This window comes from Oncorhynchus masou, chromosome 5 (assembly GCF_036934945.1).
Source record: "Oncorhynchus masou masou isolate Uvic2021 chromosome 5, UVic_Omas_1.1, whole genome shotgun sequence".
Lineage (NCBI taxonomy): Eukaryota > Metazoa > Chordata > Actinopteri > Salmoniformes > Salmonidae > Oncorhynchus > Oncorhynchus masou.
Window position 1 is genome coordinate 92,060,844 of NC_088216.1, and position 19,072 is coordinate 92,079,915.

At 45.5% G+C, this 19,072-nt stretch overlaps 1 protein-coding gene across 1 annotated transcript in view; it reads right to left on the reverse strand.

Moving 5' to 3' along the window:
• The window catches only part of znf831 (zinc finger protein 831), a 116,371-nt gene extending 103,986 nt beyond the window's left edge, over positions 1–12,385 (reverse strand). Inside the window, exons 1-2 of the mRNA XM_064967073.1 lie at positions 12,197–12,385; positions 11,829–11,952 (exon numbers count right to left, since the gene is read on the reverse strand). The gene's annotated coding sequence lies outside the window, so the exon portion shown is untranslated. The remainder of the gene's footprint in view (positions 1–11,828; positions 11,953–12,196) is intronic.
• Positions 12,386–19,072: the final 6,687 nt, after the last annotated feature.

A 19,072-nucleotide genomic window follows, 5' to 3' on the forward strand; every position in this document is an offset into this window, starting at 1 on the left:
TGTTCGGACCACCACCCAGGACAATAGATCCTCTGTTCGGACCACCACCCAGGACAATAGATCCTCTGTTCGGACCACCACCCAGGACAATAGATCCTCTGGACCACCACCCAGGACATAGATCCTCTGTTCGGACCACCACCCAGGACAATAGATCCTCTGTTCGGACCACCACCCAGGACAATAGATCCTCTGTTCGGACCACCACCCAGGACAATAGATCCTCTGTTCGGACCACCACCCAGGACAATAGATCCTCTGTTCGGACCACCACCCAGGACAATAGACCACCACCACCCAGGACAATAGATCCTCTGTTCGGACCACCACCCAGGACAATAGATCCTCTGTTCGGACCACCACCCAGGACAATAGATCCTCTGTTCGGACCACCACCCAGGACAATAGATCCTCTGTTCGGACCACCACCCAGGACAATAGATCCTCTGTTCGGACCACCACCCAGGACAATAGATCCTCTGTTCGGACCACCACCCAGGACATTAGATCCTCAGGACCACCACCCAGGACAATGATCCTCTGTTCGGACCACCACCCAGGACATTAGATCCTCTGTTCGGACCACCTCCCAGGACAATAGATCCTCTGTTCGGACCACCACCCAGGACATTAGATCCTCTGTTCGCACCACCACCCAGGACAATGGATCCTCTGTTCGGACCACCACCCAGGACAATGGATCCTCTGTTCGGACCACCAACCAGGACAATAGATCCTCTGTTCGGACCACCACCCAGGACAATAGATCCTCTGTTCGGACCACCACCCAGGACAATAGATCCTCTGTTCGGACCACCACCCAGGACAATAGATCCTCTGTTCGGACCACCACCCAGGACAATAGATCCTCTGTTCGGACCACCACCCAGGACATTAGATCCTCTGTTCGGACCACCACCCAGGACAATAGATCCTCTGTTCGGACCACCACCCAGGACAATAGATCCTCTGTTCGGACCACCACCCAGGACAATAGATCCCTCGGACCACCACCCAGGACAATAGATCCTCTGGACCACCACCCAGGACAATAGATCCTCTGTTCGGACCACCACCCAGGACAATAGATCCTCTGTTCGGACCACCACCCAGGACAATAGATCCTCTGTTCGGACCACCACCCAGGACAATAGATCCTCTGTTCGGACAGGACACCACCACCAGGACAATAGATCCTCTGTTCGGACCACCACCCAGGACAATTGGGTCCTGTGTGGCTCAGTCGGTAGAGCATCCGTGGGTTCGTCCCACTGGGGCCACCCATATGGTAGTGGCCCCACCAGTCCTTTGGACAAAAGTCTGCATTACAATAGATCCTCTGTTCGGACCACCACCCAGGACATTAGATCCTCTGTTCGGACCACCACCCAGGACAATAGATCCTCTGTTCGGACCACCACCCAGGACAATAGATCCTCTGTTCGGACCACCACCCAGGACAATAGATCCTCTGTTCGGACCACCACCCAGGACAATAGATCCTCTGTTCGGACCACCACCCAGGACATTGGATCCTCTGTTCGGACCACCACCCAGGAAAATAGATCCTCTGTTCGTACCACCACCCAGGACATTAGATCCTCTGTTCGGACCACCACCCAGGACAATAGATCCTCTGTTCGGACCACCACCCAGGACAATAGACCCTCTGTTCGGACCACCACCCAGGACAATAGATCCTCTGTTCGGACCACCACCCAGGACAATAGATCCTCTGTTCGGAGCACCACCCAGGACAATAGATCCTCTGTTCGGACCACCACCCAGGACAATAGATCCTCTGTTCGGACCACCACCCAGGACAATAGATCCTCTGTTCGGACCACCACCCAGGACATTAGATCCTCTGTTCGGACCACCACCCAGGACAATAGATCCTCTGTTCGGACCACCACCCAGGACATTAGATCCTCTGTTCGGACCACCACCCAGGACATTAGATCCTCTGTTCGGACCACCACCCAGGACATTAGATCCTCTGTTCGGACCACCACCCAGGACAATAGATCCTCTGTTCGGACCACCACCCAGGACAATAGATCCTCTGTTCGGACCACCACCCAGGACAATAGATCCTCTGTTCGGACCACCACCCAGGACAATGGATCCCAGCAGCTGACTGAAAACAACGGTGATGCAGAAGGGGCAGGCGGAGCGGTCTTCTGGTCAGGCTTCGAAAACTGGCACATTGCTCACCACTCCCAAGTATACTACTCGCCAATGTCCAGTCTCTTGACAACAAGGTAGACGAAATTCGAACAAGGGTTGCCTTCCAGAGAGACTTCGGAGATTGTAACATTCTCTGTTTCATGGAAACATGGCTCTCTCGCGATATGTTGTCGGAATCGTTCAGCCACCGGGCTTCTCCATGCATTGTGCCGACAGAGATAAACACCTCTCTGGGAAGAGGAAAGGTGGGGGTGATTATGATTAAAGACTCGTGGTTTAATCATAACATACAGGAACTCAAGTCCTTCTGCTCCGAACTAGAATTCCTTACATTCAAATGCCGGCCATTCTACCTACCAAGAGAATTCTCGTCAGTTATAGTCACAGCTGAGTACATCCCCCATCAAGCGAACACCAAGACGGTCCTCAAGGAACTTTACTGGACTCTATGTAAACTGGAAAATATATACCCGGGGTCTGCATTTATTGTAGCTGGGGATTTTAACAAAGCAAATTGGCGATCAATGTTACCTAAATTCTATCAGCATATTGATTGCACAACACATAGGGCTAATACTCTCGACCGCTACTACTCTAACTTAAGTGATGCATACAAAGCCCTCCCCCGCCCTCTCTTCGGCAAATCTGATCACGACGTCATCTTGCTCCTACCGTCCTATAGGCAGAAACTCAAACAGGATGTACCAGTGACAAGAACCAATGAACGCTGGTCTGACCAATCGGATGCCACGCTCCAAGATTGTTTTGATCAAGCAGACTGGAATATGTTCCGGTTAGTATTAGAGAATGACATTGATCTATACGCTGACTCTGAGTTTATAAAGTGCATTAGAGATGTTTTACCCACTGTGACTTAAAACCTACCCTAACCAGAAACTGTGGATGGATGGCGGCATTCGCGCAAAACTGAAAGTGTGAACCATCGCATTTAACCATGGAAAGAGGTCTGGAGATACGGTTGAATATAAACAGTGTAGTTATTCCCTCCAAGGTAATCAAACAAGCAAGGCAATCAAACAAGCAAAATGCCAGTACAGGGACAAGGTGGAGTCGCAATTCAAAGGCTCAGACATGAGATGTATGTGGCAGGGTCTACAGGAAATCACGTACTATAAAAACAAAAACAGGCACATCACGGATACCGACGTCACGCTTCCAGACAAACTAAACACCGTCTTTGACCTGCTTTGAGGATAATACAGTGCCACCGTCGCGGATCGCTAACAAAGTCTGCGGCCCCTCCCCCTCTCCTTCTCAGTGGCTGATGTGAGTAAAACATTTAAATGTGTTAACCCTCGCAAGGCTGCTGGCCCGGACTGCATCCCTAGACGCATCCTCAGAGCATGCGCAGACCAGCTGTCTGGTATGTTAACAGACATATTTAATCTCTCCCTATCCCAGTATCTTGTCCCCATATGCTTCAATATGGCCACCATTGTTCCTGTACCCAAGAAGGCAAAGAAACTGAACTAAATGACTACCGCCCCGTAGAACTCTTCTGTCATCATGAAGTACTTCAGGGGCTAATCAAGGATCATATCACCGCCACTTTACCAGCCACCCTAGACCCACTTCAGTTTGCTTACTGCCACAACAGGTCTACAGATGACGCAATCGCCATTGCACTGCCCTATCCCATCTGGACAAAAAGAATACCTATGTAAGAATGCTGTTCATTGACTACAACTCCATAGTACCCTCCAAGCTCATCATCAAGCTGGAGGCCCTGGGTCTCAACCCCGCCCTGTGCAACTGGATCCTGGACTTCCTGACGGCCCACCCCCAGGTGGTGAAGATAGGAAACAACATCTCCACTTCGCTGACCCTCAACACTGGGGCCCCACAAGCGTGTGTTCAGCCCTCTCATGTACTCCCTGTTCACCCACGACTGTGTGGCCATGCACGCCTCCAACTCAATCATCAAGTTTGCAGACGACACAACAGTAGTGGGCCTGATCACCAACAACGACAAGACAGCCTACAGAAAGGAGGTGAGGGCACTTGGAGAGTGGTGTCAGGAAAACAACCTCTTACTCAACGTCAACAAAACAAAGGAGATGATTGTGGACTTCAGGAAACAGCAGAGGGAACAACCCCTATCCACATTGAAAGAAACAAAACTAACGTGAAGCTATATAACAACGAGGGCTGACATGCAACTACACATAGACAATAACCCACAAAACCAACATGGAAAATGGCAACCTAAATAGGATCCCCAATCAGAGACAATGATATACAATAACCCACAAAACTACTGTTTATGTGTAATTGCATGTCAGTACTCGTTATATATCTTCACATTCATTTTGTTTCTTTCTTAGATTGTTTAGTGTTTTTTCCTTCATTAAAAGAAGCATGTATGTATGAAGCATGTATGATTATCACGCTGCATCTCATCAATATGACGAACGTGACAGAATAACCCACCTTAACAGGACCAAGCAGTGTGTAAAGGAGGAGCAGACGTTATGGACTTGGGAAGAGATTTTGGATGGAAAAGAATCCTGGACATGGGAGGAAATACTAGATGGAGCAGGACCCTGGACGCAGCCTGGGGAGTATCGCCGTTCTAAGGAGGAGAAATACCAGAGAATAGAGGAACGGCGACGATATGAGGGTACACAGCTAGCACGGAAGCCCGAGAGGCAGCCCCAAGAAAAAAGTTTGGGGGTGGCACACGAGGAGATTGGCTGAGTCAGGTAGGAGACCTGAGACAACTCCTCATGCTTACCGTGGGGTGCGTGTAACTGGTCAGGCACCGTGTTATGAAGAGATGCGCACGGTGTCTCCAGTGCTCTATTCTAGCCCGGTGCGCTATATTCCAGCTCCTCGCATTTGCCGGGCTAGAATGGGCATCCAGCCAGGACGTATTGAGCCAGCTCCATGTTCTGGATCTCCAATGCGTCTCCACGGTCCAGTGTATCCTGTTCCTCCTCCCCGCACTCGCCCTGAGGTACGTGTCCCCAGCCCGGTACCACCAGTGCCGGCACCACACACCAGGCCTACAGTGCACCTTGGCAGTCCAGAACGTCCAGCAACAGTACCCAGTCCAGAGCGTCTGGCGACAGTTCACACACCAGAACCTTTAACGACGGGCCACAGTCCGGAAGCTCCAACGACGGGCCACAGTCCGGAAGCTCCAACGACGGGCCACAGTCCGGAAGCTCCAACGACGGGCCAGAGTCCGGAAGCTCCAACGACGGTCTCCGGCACAGGGCCTCCAATGACGGTCCCCGGCCCGGTGTCTCCAGCGACGGTCCCCAGTCCGGGGTCTCCAGCGACGGTCCCCAGGCCGGGGTCTCCAGCGAAGGTCCCCAGTCCAGAACATCCGGCAATGATCCATGCAGCGAGGGACTCCAGCGAGGATCCGCAGTCCAGAGCCTCCAACGATGATCCACGGGTCAGTGCTAAAAGAGCGGACTCAGTGTAAAGAAGGGGGACTGCGTCCAGAACCAGAGCCGCCACCGAGGTTAGATGCCCACCCAGACCCTCCCATATAGGTCTAGGTCCGCACCTTTGGGGGGGGGGGGTACTGTCACTCCCTGACTTTAGTTATCTATGTTTTCTTTATTATTTTGGTTAGGTCAGGGTGTGACGAGGGTGGTATGTGTGTTTTTGTCTTGTCTATGGTTTTTGTAGATGTATGGGGTTTTGGTATCGTCTAGGTAAATGTAGGTCTAAGGAGGCCTGAATTGGTTCCCAATCAGAGACAGCTGTTTATCGTTGTCTCTGATTGGGGATCCTATTTAGGTTGCCATTTGCCATTTTGGTTTTGTGGGTTATTGTCTATCTGTAGTTGCATGTCAGCACTAGTTGTTTATAGCTTCACATTCATTTTGTTGTTTTCTTAGTTTTTTAGTGTTCTTCGTTTTAACAAAAGGCTAAGCTGTGTTTTGCAATATTGCACTTGTGATTTCATGAATATGAATATTTTTAGTAATATTATTTGACTGTGGCGCTATGCTATTCAGCGTTGCTGATGACAATTATACCGGATCCGGGATGGGTGGTTCAGAGAGGTTAAGAAAAGAAGAATCTATTCCAATCACGCTGCGCCTTGGTCTCCTAGTTACGACGAACGTGCCAGACGGGGCTGTAGTGGAGCAGGTTGAGAGCTTCAAGTTCCTTGGCGTCCACATCAACAACAAACTAAGATGGTCCAAAAACACCAAGACAGTCGTGAAGAAGGCATGACAAAATCTATTCCCCCTCAGGAGACTGAAAAGATTTGGTATGTGTCCTCAGATCCTCAAAAGGCTTTACAGCTGCACCATCGAGAGCATCCTGACGGGTTGCATCACTGCCTGGTATGGCAGCTGCTCGGTCTCCGACCGCAAGGCTCTACATAGGGTAGTGCGTACGGCCCAGTACATCACTGGGGCCAAGCTTCCTGCCATCCAGGACCTCTATACCAAGCGGTGTCAGAGAAAGGCCCTAAAAATTGTCAAAGACTCCAGCCACCCAAGCCCACTGAAGTTGGTTAAGACGCCAAACTGCAGTCAGGTTAATATTCTGGTTAGGACAACGAGCACGCAGATGAGCTTCTCTGAGCCGGTTTTTGACAGTTTGTGCAGAAATTCTTCGGTTGTGCAAACCCACACTTTCATCAGCTGTCCGAGTGGCTGGTCTCAGATGATCCCGCAGGTGAAGAAGCCGGATGTAGAGGTCCTGAGCTGTTTACAAGTGATATGCGGTTGTGAGGCCGGCTGGACGTATTGCCAAATTCTCAAAAAGGAATTTGGAGGCGGCTTATGGCAGAGAAATGAACATTAAATTCTCTGGCAACAGCTCTGGTGGACATTCCTGCAGTCAAAGTGCCAGTTGTACGCTCCCTCAACTTGAGACATCCGTGGCATTGGGTTGTGTGACAAAACTCCACATGTTAGATGTTGTCCCCAGCACATGTTGTCCCCAGCACAAGGTGCACCTGTGTAATGATCATGCTGTTTAATTGTGCCCCCCCCTCCACCCCAACTGTATAATTTTATTTAACCATTATGTAACTAGGCAAGTCAGTTAAAAACAAATTATTATTTTCAATGACAGCCTAGGAACAGTGGGTTAACTGCCTTTTTCGGGGCAGAACAACATTTTTTTACCTTGTCAGCTTGGTGATTCAATCTAGCAACTTTGCGGTTAATGGCCCAAAGCTCTAACCATGAGACTACCCGCCGCCCGAATGAGCCTACAGGTTAACTGTCTCTAACTTTTTCTCTCTCCCTTTCTATCTCTCTCTGTCCTAGTCTGTCCACAGGAACAAACTGTCTAATGACCCTACATGTTAACTCGCTCTCTCTCTCTGTGTCCTTGTCTGTCCACAGGAACCAACTGTATAATGATCATCCATGTCATTCCTATGTTATTTTATGACCCATCCAAGACTACTACATTACATTTGACCATTGGATGACTCATTGTTATCTTTTTAGAAGAGAGTGAGATAGAGAGAGACACAGAGAGATGGGGAGAGGCACAGATAGATGGAGAGTGACACAGAGATATGAAGAGAGACACAGAGATATGAAGAGAGACACAGAGAGATGAAGAGACACAGAGAGATGGGGAGAGACACAGAGAGATGGAGAGAGACACAGAGAGATGGAGAGAGACACAGAGAGATGGGTAGAGACACAGAGAGATGGGGAGAGAGACACAGAGAGATGGGGAGAGACACAGAGTGATGGGTAGAGACACAGAGAGATGGGGAGAGAGACAGAGAGAGATGGGGAGAGACACAGAGAGATGGGGAGAGACACAGAGAGATGGGGAGAGACACAGAGAGATGGGGAGAGACAGAGAGACATCCAGACATCCAAAATGGAGATGTATGGGTAAACCACTTCTCCAATATTTTTGGCTCTATAACAAATAATAAAGAGCAAAAACATATACATGATCAAATGCAGATCTTAGAATCAACTATTAAAGACTACCAGAACCCACTACCAGAACCCACAGAGCAATACTCAATCATGAGGCATCAAAGCCAAAGGAACTGAGTAACATTAAGAAATGCTGTAGATGGAAGGAATGCAGTTTGGAAACCTACCAAAAAACAATTAGGCAACAACAAATTCAATCCATTTTAGACAATTTCCTGAGTAAAACGTTCCACTGTAATAGTGAAGGTGTAAATTTGTCAGTAGAAAATCTCAACAGTATATTTGACCTCTCAGCTTCCCTATCAAATCTAAAAATCTCAAATAGAAAACCGAAGAAAATTAACAACAATGACAAATGGTTTGATGAAGAATGCAAAAATCTAAGAAAGAAATTGAGAAACCTGTCCAACCAAAAACATAGAGACCAGGAAAACCTGAGTCTACGCCTTCACTATGGTGAATCACTAAAACAATACAGAAATACACTACGGGAAAAGAAGGAACAGCATGTCAGAAATCAGCTCAATGTAATTGAAGAATCCATAGACTCTAACCACTTCTGGGAAAATTGGAAAACACTAAACAAACAACAACACAAAGAATTATCTATCCAAAATGGAGATGTATGGGTAAACCACTTCTCCAATCTTTTTGGCTCTATAACAAAGAATAAAGAGCAAAAATATATACATGATCAAATACAGGTCTTAAAATCAACTATTAAAGACTACCAGGACCCACTGGATTCTCCAATTACCTTGAATGAGTTACAGGACAAAATAAAAACCCTCCAACCCAAAAAGGCCTGTGGTGTTGATGGTATCCTCAATGAAATGATCAAATATACAGACAACAAATTCCATTTGGCTATACTAAAACTCTATAAAATCATCCTTAGCTCTGGCATCTTCCCCAATATTTGGAACCAAGGACTGATCGCCCCAATCCACAAAAGTGGAGACAAAATTAACCCCAATAACTACCGTGGAATATGCATCAACAGTAAGCTTGGGAAAATCCTCTGCATTATCATTAACAGCAGACTCGTACATTTCCTCAATGAAAACAATGTACTGAGCAAATGTCAAATTGGCTTTTTACCAAATTACCGTACAACAGACCATGTATTCACCCTGCACACCCTAATTGACAACCAAACAAACCAAAAACAAAGGCAAAGTCTTCTCATGCTTTGTTGATTTCAAAAAAGCCTTCGACTCAATTTGGCATGAGGGTCTGCTATACAAACTGATGGAAAGTGGTGTTGGGGGTAAAACATACGACATTATGAAATCCATTTACACAAACAACAAGTGTGTGGTTAAAATTGGCAAAAAACACACACATTTCTTCACACAGGGTCGTGGGGTGAGAAAGGGATGCAGCTTAAGCCCCACCCTCTTCAACATATATATCAACGAATTGGCGCGGGCATTAGAAAAGTCTGCAGCACCCGGCCTCACCCTACTAGAATCCGAAGTCAAATGTCCACTGTTTGCTGATGATCTGGTGCTTCTGTCACCAACCAAGGAGGGCCTACAGCAGCACCTAGATCTTCTGCACAGATTCTGTCAGACCTGGGCCCTGATAGTGAATCTCAGTAAGACCAAAATAATGGTGTTCCAAAAAAGGTCCAGTCACCAGGACCACAAAATACAAATTCCATCTAGACACTGTTTCCCTAGAGCGCACAAAAAAACGATACATACTTTGGCCTAAACATCAGCGCCACAGGTAACTTCCACAAAGCTGTGAACGATCTGAGAGACAAGGCAAGAAGGGCATTCTATGCCATCAAAAGGAACATAAATTTCAACATACCAATTAGGATTTGGCTAAAAATACTTGAATCAGTCATAGAGCCCATTGCCCTTTATGGTTGTGAGGTCTGGGGTCCGCTCACCAACCAAGACTTCACAAAATGGGACAAACACCAAATTGAGACTCTGCATGCAGAATTCTGAAAAAATATCCTCAGTGTACAACGTAGAAACCAAATAATGCATGCAGAGCAGAATTAGTCCGATACCCACTAATTATCAAAATCCAGAAAAGAGCCGTTAAATTCCCAAACCTTCCATAACAAAGCCATCGCCTACAGAGAGAAGAACCTGGAGAAGAGTCCCCTAAGCAAGATGGTCCTGGGGCTCTGTTCACAAACACAAACACACCCCACAGATCCCCAGGACAGCAGCACAATTAGACCCAACCAAATCATGAGAAAAAAAAAGATAATTACTTGACACATTGGAAAGAATTAACAAAAAAACAGAGCAACCTAGAATGCTTTTTGGCCCTAAACAGAGAGTACACAGCGGCAGAATACCTGACCACTGTAACTGACCCAAACTTAAGGAAAGCTTTGACTATGTACAGACTCAGTGAGCATAGCCTTGCCATTGAGAAAGGCTGTCGTAGGCAGACATGACTCTCAAGAGAAGACAGGCTATGTGCTCACTGCCCACAAAATGAGGTGGAAACTGAGCTGCACTTCCTAACCTCCTGCCCAATGTATGACCATATTAGAGAGACATATTTCCCTCAGATTACACAGATACACAAGGAAATCGAAAAAAATAAAATTTTGATAAACTCCCATATCTACTGGGTGAAATTCCACAGTGTGCCATCACAGCAGCAAGATTTGTGACCTGTTGCCACGAGAAAAGGGCAACCAGTGAAGAACAAACACCATTGTAAATACAATCCATATTTATGCTTATTTAGTTCATCTTGTGTCCTTTAACCATTTGTACATTGTTAAAACACTGTATATATATATATAACATGACATGTGTAATGTCTTTATTGTTTTGAAACTTCTGTATGTGTAATGTTTACTGTTAATTTTGATTGTTTATTTCACTTTTGTATATTATCTACCTCACTTGCTTTGGCAATGTTAACACATGTTTCCCATGCCAATAAAACCCCTTGAATTGAATTGAGAGACACAGAGAGATGGGGAGAGACAGAGAGAGACATAGGGTGACAGAGAGAGACAGAGAGATGGAGAAAGACAGAGAGAGACACAGAGAGAGATGGAAAAAGAGAGAGAGATGGAGAGAGACAGAGATGGGGAGAGACAGAGAGAGATGGGAGAGAGAGAGAGAGAGAGAGAGACACAGAGATGGAGAGAGACAGAGATGGGGAGAGACAGAGAGATGGAGAGAGACAGAGATGGGGAGAGACAGAGAGATGGAGAAAGACACAGAGAGATGAAGAAAGACAGAGAGAGATGGAGAGAGAGAGACACACAGAGAGATGGAGAGAGACAGAGACACAGAGAGATGGAGAAAGACAGAGATGGGGAGAGACACAGCGAGATGGGGAGAGAGAGATAGAGAGAGACACAGAGATGGAGAGAGACAGAGATGGGGAGAGACACAGAGAGATGGGGAGAGAGAGATAGAGAGAGACAGAGAGAGATGGAGAAAGACAGAGATGAGGAGAGACACAGAGAGATGGAGAAAGACACAGAGAGATGAAGAAAGACAGAGAGAGATGGAGAGAGAGAGAGAGACACAGAGACAGAGAGATGGAGAAAGACAGAGAGATGAGGAGAGAGAGAGATGGAGAAAGACAGAGAGATGAGGAGAGAGAGAGATGGAGAGAGACAGAGAGATGAAGAAAGACAGAGAGAGATGGAGAGAGAGAGACAGAGAGATGGAGAAAGACAGAGAGAGATGGGGAGAGAGGGAGATGGAGAAAGACAAAGAGACAGACAGTTACTTTTCATATTATTCTCCCTGGGTGGTTGAAGCCTCTTGTTAGATTCTGGTCTCCACGACAACAGCCTGCTGCTCCGAGGAACCACGGTTAGTGTTGGCATGGTAACCAACAATCTCCGTCCGCTCTGGAGTTTTTGCAGAAGATGGAATCATGAACACATGGATTTCAAGCGAACTTCATATATTACACAGCATTTATTTGCATTTTTTCAAAGATTATACTGTATTTTCTTTACAACCACTGCAATTATAATGTTGTACTGCAGTTAGGAACAACACTTTCTAGTAAAGTGGCACATCAAATTATATGAACAAATATACAACCTATTTTGGCACACTTCATATATTAAATAGTATTTATTTTCTTACTTTTCCAAAGATTATCCTGTATCTCTTACAAGCAGAGCCGTTAGTTGGAAACGCTTTCTTTCAGTGGCTACAGTGATAGATAGGTAAATTACGTCAAACTGCCTAGTTGTGCTGTGTATTAGACTGTGTTCTATGCAATGGCAGTTGGCAGAGATTCTGCTGTAAATCATGTGGGAAGCCACATGCAGGAAGTGAGAGCTCAGATGTGTGGGTGTTGCAAGCTGCACATGGTGCAACAACAAGCTATCAGAAAGATCAAACTTTAAAAACAACACTTAATTAAAAGGGTCTTTAAATCCTGTTTGAATTAACTCTAAATAATATTTGAATCCAGTGTGAATTCAAGTCCCAACTATCATATTAACATTGACATCAAAATCTTTCCAACACACCTCCTGCGTTATGACATTGTGGACATTGCGCAGTTTGGTTTTCGCCAGGCATAATCAAATTAAGTTGATTTATCACTTGCGCCGAATACAACAGATGTAGACCTTACAGTGATATGCTTACTTACAAGCCCTCAACCAACAATGCAGTTCAAGAAATAGAGTTTTTATATTAAATATTTACTAAATAAACTAAAGTAAAAATGTAAATAAAAAGTAGCACAATAAAATAACGATAACAAGGCTGTATACAGGGCGTACGGGTACCAAGTCAACGTGAGAGGATACAGGTTAGTTAAGGTCATTTGTACATATAGGTAGGGGTGAAGTGACTATGCTTAATTAACAGCGGGTAGCAGCAGTGTACAAACATCTGGGAGGGTTGTCAATGTAAATAGTCCGGTGGCCATTTGATGAACTGTTCAGCAGTCTTATGGGGGTAGATGCTGTTTAAAAGTTCCGGACAACTGTGTGAAGACGCTCTCTGTAGACAATGTGAGTAAGACCTTTAAACAGGTCGACATTCACAAGGTCACGGGGCCAGACTGATTACCAGGATGTGTATTCTGACAAAATCTATTCCCCCTCAGGAGATTGAAAAGATTTGGCATGGGTCCTGAGATCCTCAAAAGGTTCTACAGCTGCAACATCGAGAACATCCTGACCGGTTGCATCACCGCCTGGTATGGCAACTGCGCGGCATTCGACTGCAAGGCCTGCTCTAACTACTAGGCTACCTGCTGCCCCTACACTCTAACCACTAGGCTACCTGCCACCTCTCCCCTCTAACCACGAGGCTACCTGCCTCCTCTACACTCCAACCACGAGGCTACCTGCCGCCCCAACACTCTAACCACTCGGCTGCATGCCGCCCCTACACTCTAACCACTAGGCTACCTGCCACCTCTCCCCTCTAACCACTAGGCTACCTGCCTCCTCTACACTCTAACCACTAGGCTACCTGCCGCCCCAACACTCTAACCACTCGGCTGCATGCCGCCCCTACACTCTAACCACTAGGCTACCTGCCACCTCTCCCCTCTAACCACTAGGCTACCTGCCGCCTCTCCCCTCCAACTACTAGGCTACCTGCCTCCTCTACACTCCAACCACGAGGCTACCTGCCGCCCCAACACTCTAACCACTAGGCTGCATGCCGCCCCTACACTCTAACCACTACGCTACCTGCCGTCCCTACGATCTAACCACAAGGCTACCTGCCGCCCCTACACTCTAACCACTAGGCTACCTGCCGTCTCCACACTCTAACCGCTAGGCTACCTGCCGTCCCTACACTCTAACCGCTAGGCTTCATGCCGTCACTACACTCTAACCGCTAGGCTACCTGCCGTCCCTACACTCTAACCGCTAGGCTTCATGCCATCTCTACACTCTAACCGCTAGGCTACCTGCCACCTCTCCCCTCTAACCACTAGGCTACCTGCCGCCTCTCCCCTCCAACCACGAGGCTACCTGCCTCCTCTACACTCCAACCACGAGGCTACCTGCCGCCCCAACACTCTAACCACTCGGCTGCATGCCGCCCCTACACTCTAACCACTAGGCTACCTGCCACCTCTCCCCTCTAACCACTAGGCTACCTGCCGCCTCTCCCCTCCAACTACTAGGCTACCTGCCTCCTCTACACTCCAACCACGAGGCTACCTGCCGCCCCAACACTCTAACCACTAGGCTGCATGCCGCCCCTACACTCTAACCACTACGCTACCTGCCGTCCCTACGATCTAACCACAAGGCTACCTGCCGCCCCTACACTCTAACAACTAGGCTACCTGCCGTCTCCACACTCTAACCGCTAGGCTACCTGCCGTCCCTACACTCTAACCGCTAGGCTTCATGCCGTCACTACACTCTAACCGCTAGGCTACCTGCCGTCCCTACACTCTAACCGCTAGGCTTCATGCCATCTCTACACTCTAACCGCTAGGCTACCTGCCGTCCCTACACTCTAACTGCTAGGCTTCATGCCGTCTCCACACTCTAACCGCTAGGCTACCTGCCGTCCCTACACTCTAACCGCTAGGCTTCATGCCGTCTCTACACTCTAACCGCTAGGCTACCTGCCGTCCCTACACTCTAACCGCTAGGCTTCATGCCGTCTCTACACATTAACCGCTAGGCTACCTGCCGTCCCTACACTCTAACCGCTAGGCTTCATGCCGTCTCTACACTCTAACCACTAGACTAGAGTGTAGGCGAGGCATGCGATTAGCAAATAATGGAGCCGTAGTGATTCTATACGGTAGAGATCATTAGTCAATAATGTAGTAATCAGACAACACACATCAGAAATATAGCATTCTAATCAGACTCCACACATCTAAAATATAGGTGTGTGTCCCTGCAGGACGTTTGAGCTAACGTAGGCTAATGCAATTAGCATGAGGTTGTCAGTAACAAGAACATTTCCCAGGACATAGACATATCTGATATTGGCAGAAAGCTTAAATTCTTGTTCATCTAAATGCACTGTCCAATTTAAAGTAGCTATTACAGTGAAATAATGCCATGATATTGTTTGAGGAGGGTGCAGTTTTGAACATGACAAGTTATTAATAAACAAATAAGGCACATTTTGGCAGTCTTGATACATTTTTAACAGAAATGCAATGGCTCATTGGAGTAGTCTAAAACGTTGCACATACACTGCTGCCATCTCATGGCCAAAATTTAAATTGCACCTGGGCTGGACAAATATATTATGGCCATTCTCCTGCATTTCAAAGATGATAGTTTAAATGTTTTGCATTATCTTCTCCCAGATCTATTGTGTTATATTCTCCTACATTACATTCACATTTCCCCAAACTTAAGAGTGTTTCCTTTCCAATGGTACCAAACATATGCATATTATTGCTTCAGGCAGTTAGATTTGGGAACGTCATTAAAGGTGACAATGTTAAAAAAAGAGGCCAATCCTTAAACACTGTAATAATACCTGCAACCCTGTACATGTGAGTATTAAACACTGTACCCTGTAATAACACCTGCAACCCTGTACATGTGACTATTAAACACTGTAATAACACCTGTAACCCTGTACATGTGACTATTAAACACTGTAATAACACCTGTAACCCTGTACATGTGACTATTAAACACTGTAATAACACCTGCAACCCTGTACATGTGACTATTAAACACTGTAATAACACCTGCAACCCTGTACATGTGACTATTAAACACTGTACCCTGTAATAACACCTGCAACCCTGTACATGTGACTATTAAACACTGTAATAACACCAGCAACCCTGTACATGTGACTTTTAAACACTGTAATAACACCTGCAACCCTGTACATGTGACTATTAAACACTGTAATAACACCTGCAACCCTGTACATGTGACTATTAAACACTGTACCCTGTAATAACACCTGCAACTCTGTACGTGACTATTAAACACTGTAATAAGACCTGTAACCCTGTACATGTGACTATTAAACACTGTACCCTGTAATAACACCTATAACCCTGTACATGTGACTATTAAACACTGTAATAACACCTGCAACCCTGTACGTGACTATTAAACACTGTAATAACACTTGTAACCCTGTACATGTGACTATTAAACAATGTACCCTGTAATAACACCTGTAACCCTGTACATGTGACTATTAAACACTGTAATAACACCTGTAACCCTGTACATGTGACTATTAAACACTGTAATAACACCTGTAACCCTGTACATGTGACTATTAAACACTGTAATAACACCTGCAACTCTGTACATGTGACTATTAAACACTGTAATAACACCTGTAACCCTGTACATGTGACTATTAAACACTGTAATAACACCTGTAACCCTGTACATGAGACTATTAAACACAGTAATAACACCTGCAACCCTGTACATGTGACTATTAAACACTGTAATAACACCTGTAACCCTGTACATGTGACTATTAAACACTGTAATAACACCTGTAACCCTGTACATGTGACTATTAAACACTGTAATAACACCTGTAACCCTGTACATGTGACTAGTAAACACTGTACCCTGTAATAACACCTGTAACCATGTACTTGTGACTATTAAACACTGTAATAACACCTGTAACCCTGTACATGTGACTATAAAACACTGTACCCTGTAATAACACCTATAACCCTGTACATGTGACTACTAAACACTGTAATAACACCTGCAACCCTGTACATGACTATTAAACACTGTAATAACACCTGTAACCCTGTACATGTGACTATTAAACACTGTACCCTGTAATAACACCTGTAACCCTGTACATGTGACTATTAAACACTGTAATAACACCTGTAACCCTGTACATGTGACTATTAAACACTGTAATAACACCTGCAACTCTGTACATGTGACTATTAAACACTGTAATAACACCTGTAACCCTGTACATGTGACTATTAAACACTGTAATAACACCTGTAACCCTGTACATGAGACTATTAAACACAGTAATAACACCTGCAACCCTGTACATGTGACTATTAAACACTGTAATAACACCTGTAACCCTGTACATGTGACTATTAAACACTGTAATAACACCTGTAACCCTGTACATGTGACTATTAAACACTGTAATAACACCTGTAACCCTGTACATGTGACTAGTAAACACTGTACCCTGTAATAACACCTGTAACCATGTACTTGTGACTATTAAACACTGTAATAACACCTGTAACCCTGTACATGTGACTAGTAAACACTGTACCCTGTAATAACACCTGTAACCATGTACTTGTGACTATTAAACACTGTAATAACACCTGTAACCCTGTACATGTGACTATAAAACACTGTAATAACACCTGTAACCCTGTACTTGTGACTATTAAACACTGTAATAACACCTGTAACCCTGTACATGTGACTATTAAACACTGTAATAACACCTGCAACCCTGTACATATTACAGTGTTTAATAGTCACAACACCTGCAACCCTGTACATGTGACTATAAAACACTGTAATAACACCTGTAACCCTGTACATGTGACTATTAAACACTGTAATAACACCTGCAACCCTGTACATGAGACTATTAAACACTGTACCCTGTAATAACACCAGCAACCCTGTACATGTGACTATTAAACACTGTACCCTGTAATAACACCTGCAACCCTGTACATGTGACTATTAAACACTGTAATAACACCTGTAACCCTGTACATGTGACTATTAAACACTGTAATAACACCTGCAACCCTGTACATGTGACTATTAAACACTGTACCCTGTAATAACACCTACAACCCTGTACATGTGACTATTAAACACTGTAATATTACCTGCAGCCCTGTACATGTGACTATTAAACACTGTAATAACACCTGCTACCCTGTACATGTGACTATTAAACACTGTAATAACACCGATAGGCTAAAATACAGGCAGGGAATAGAGAATAGGAATCATTAGTTAGGCAGGCAAAAACTATCATACACGGGAGGATCAAATTACATGCAAACCAGAGCTCTGAATAGACGTGTGTCACAAAACAAACACTACCTCACAGTGATGGAATGCAAAGAACTGAACTAAATACTGTGTGATAATGACATACAGGTGTGTGAACAGGTGATTAGAATTCAGGTGATTGGGATCTATGTGTTTGAGAGTGTGAGCTGGAAAGTGGGCTGGAGAGTGAGCTGCGTTCAGGGGATCTATGTATTTGAGAGTGTGTTGGAAGCAGACGTAACACAGGTAGGTTATGAATCATATCGCCGAAGCTGTAACTTTGGCAAAGTTTTTTCTGTGTCATAACCGAAGGTTGCGTGCCACATTTTTGCCGAACCCGAACATAGACAAAGTTTAAATTGAAGATTGTGAGGGCTCATCACCAAGTCAACAATAGGCTACTATTTCCTGTCTCTTTCCAAAGAGATATCCAGGATTGTAACATACTCTGTTTCACGGAAACATGGCTGGCTGGGGACATGCTGTCGGAGTCAGTACAGCCAACGAGATTTTCAGTGCATCGCGCCGACAGGAATAAACATCTCTCTGGTAAGATGAAGGATAGGGGTGTATGTTTCATGATTAATGACTCATGGTGTAATTGTAAAAACATATAAGAACTCAAGTCCTTTTGTTCACCAGACCTAGAATTCCTCACAATCAAATGCCGACCGTATTATCTCCTAAGAGATCTCTCCACGGTTATCGTCACAGCTGTGTATATCCCCCTACAAGCGGATACCAAGACGGCCATCAAGGAACTTCACTGGACTTTGTGCAAACTGGAAACCACATATCCTGAGGCTGCATTTATTGTAGCTGGGGATTTTAACTAAGCTCATTTGAGAATAAGGCTACCTAAATTCTATCAGCATACTGATTGCAGTACATGAGCGAGTAACACACTCGACCATAGCTACTCTAACTTCCTCCATACATACAAGGCCCTCCCTCGCCTTCCTTTTGGCAACTCCAACCATGACTCCATCTTGTTGCTCCCCTCCTA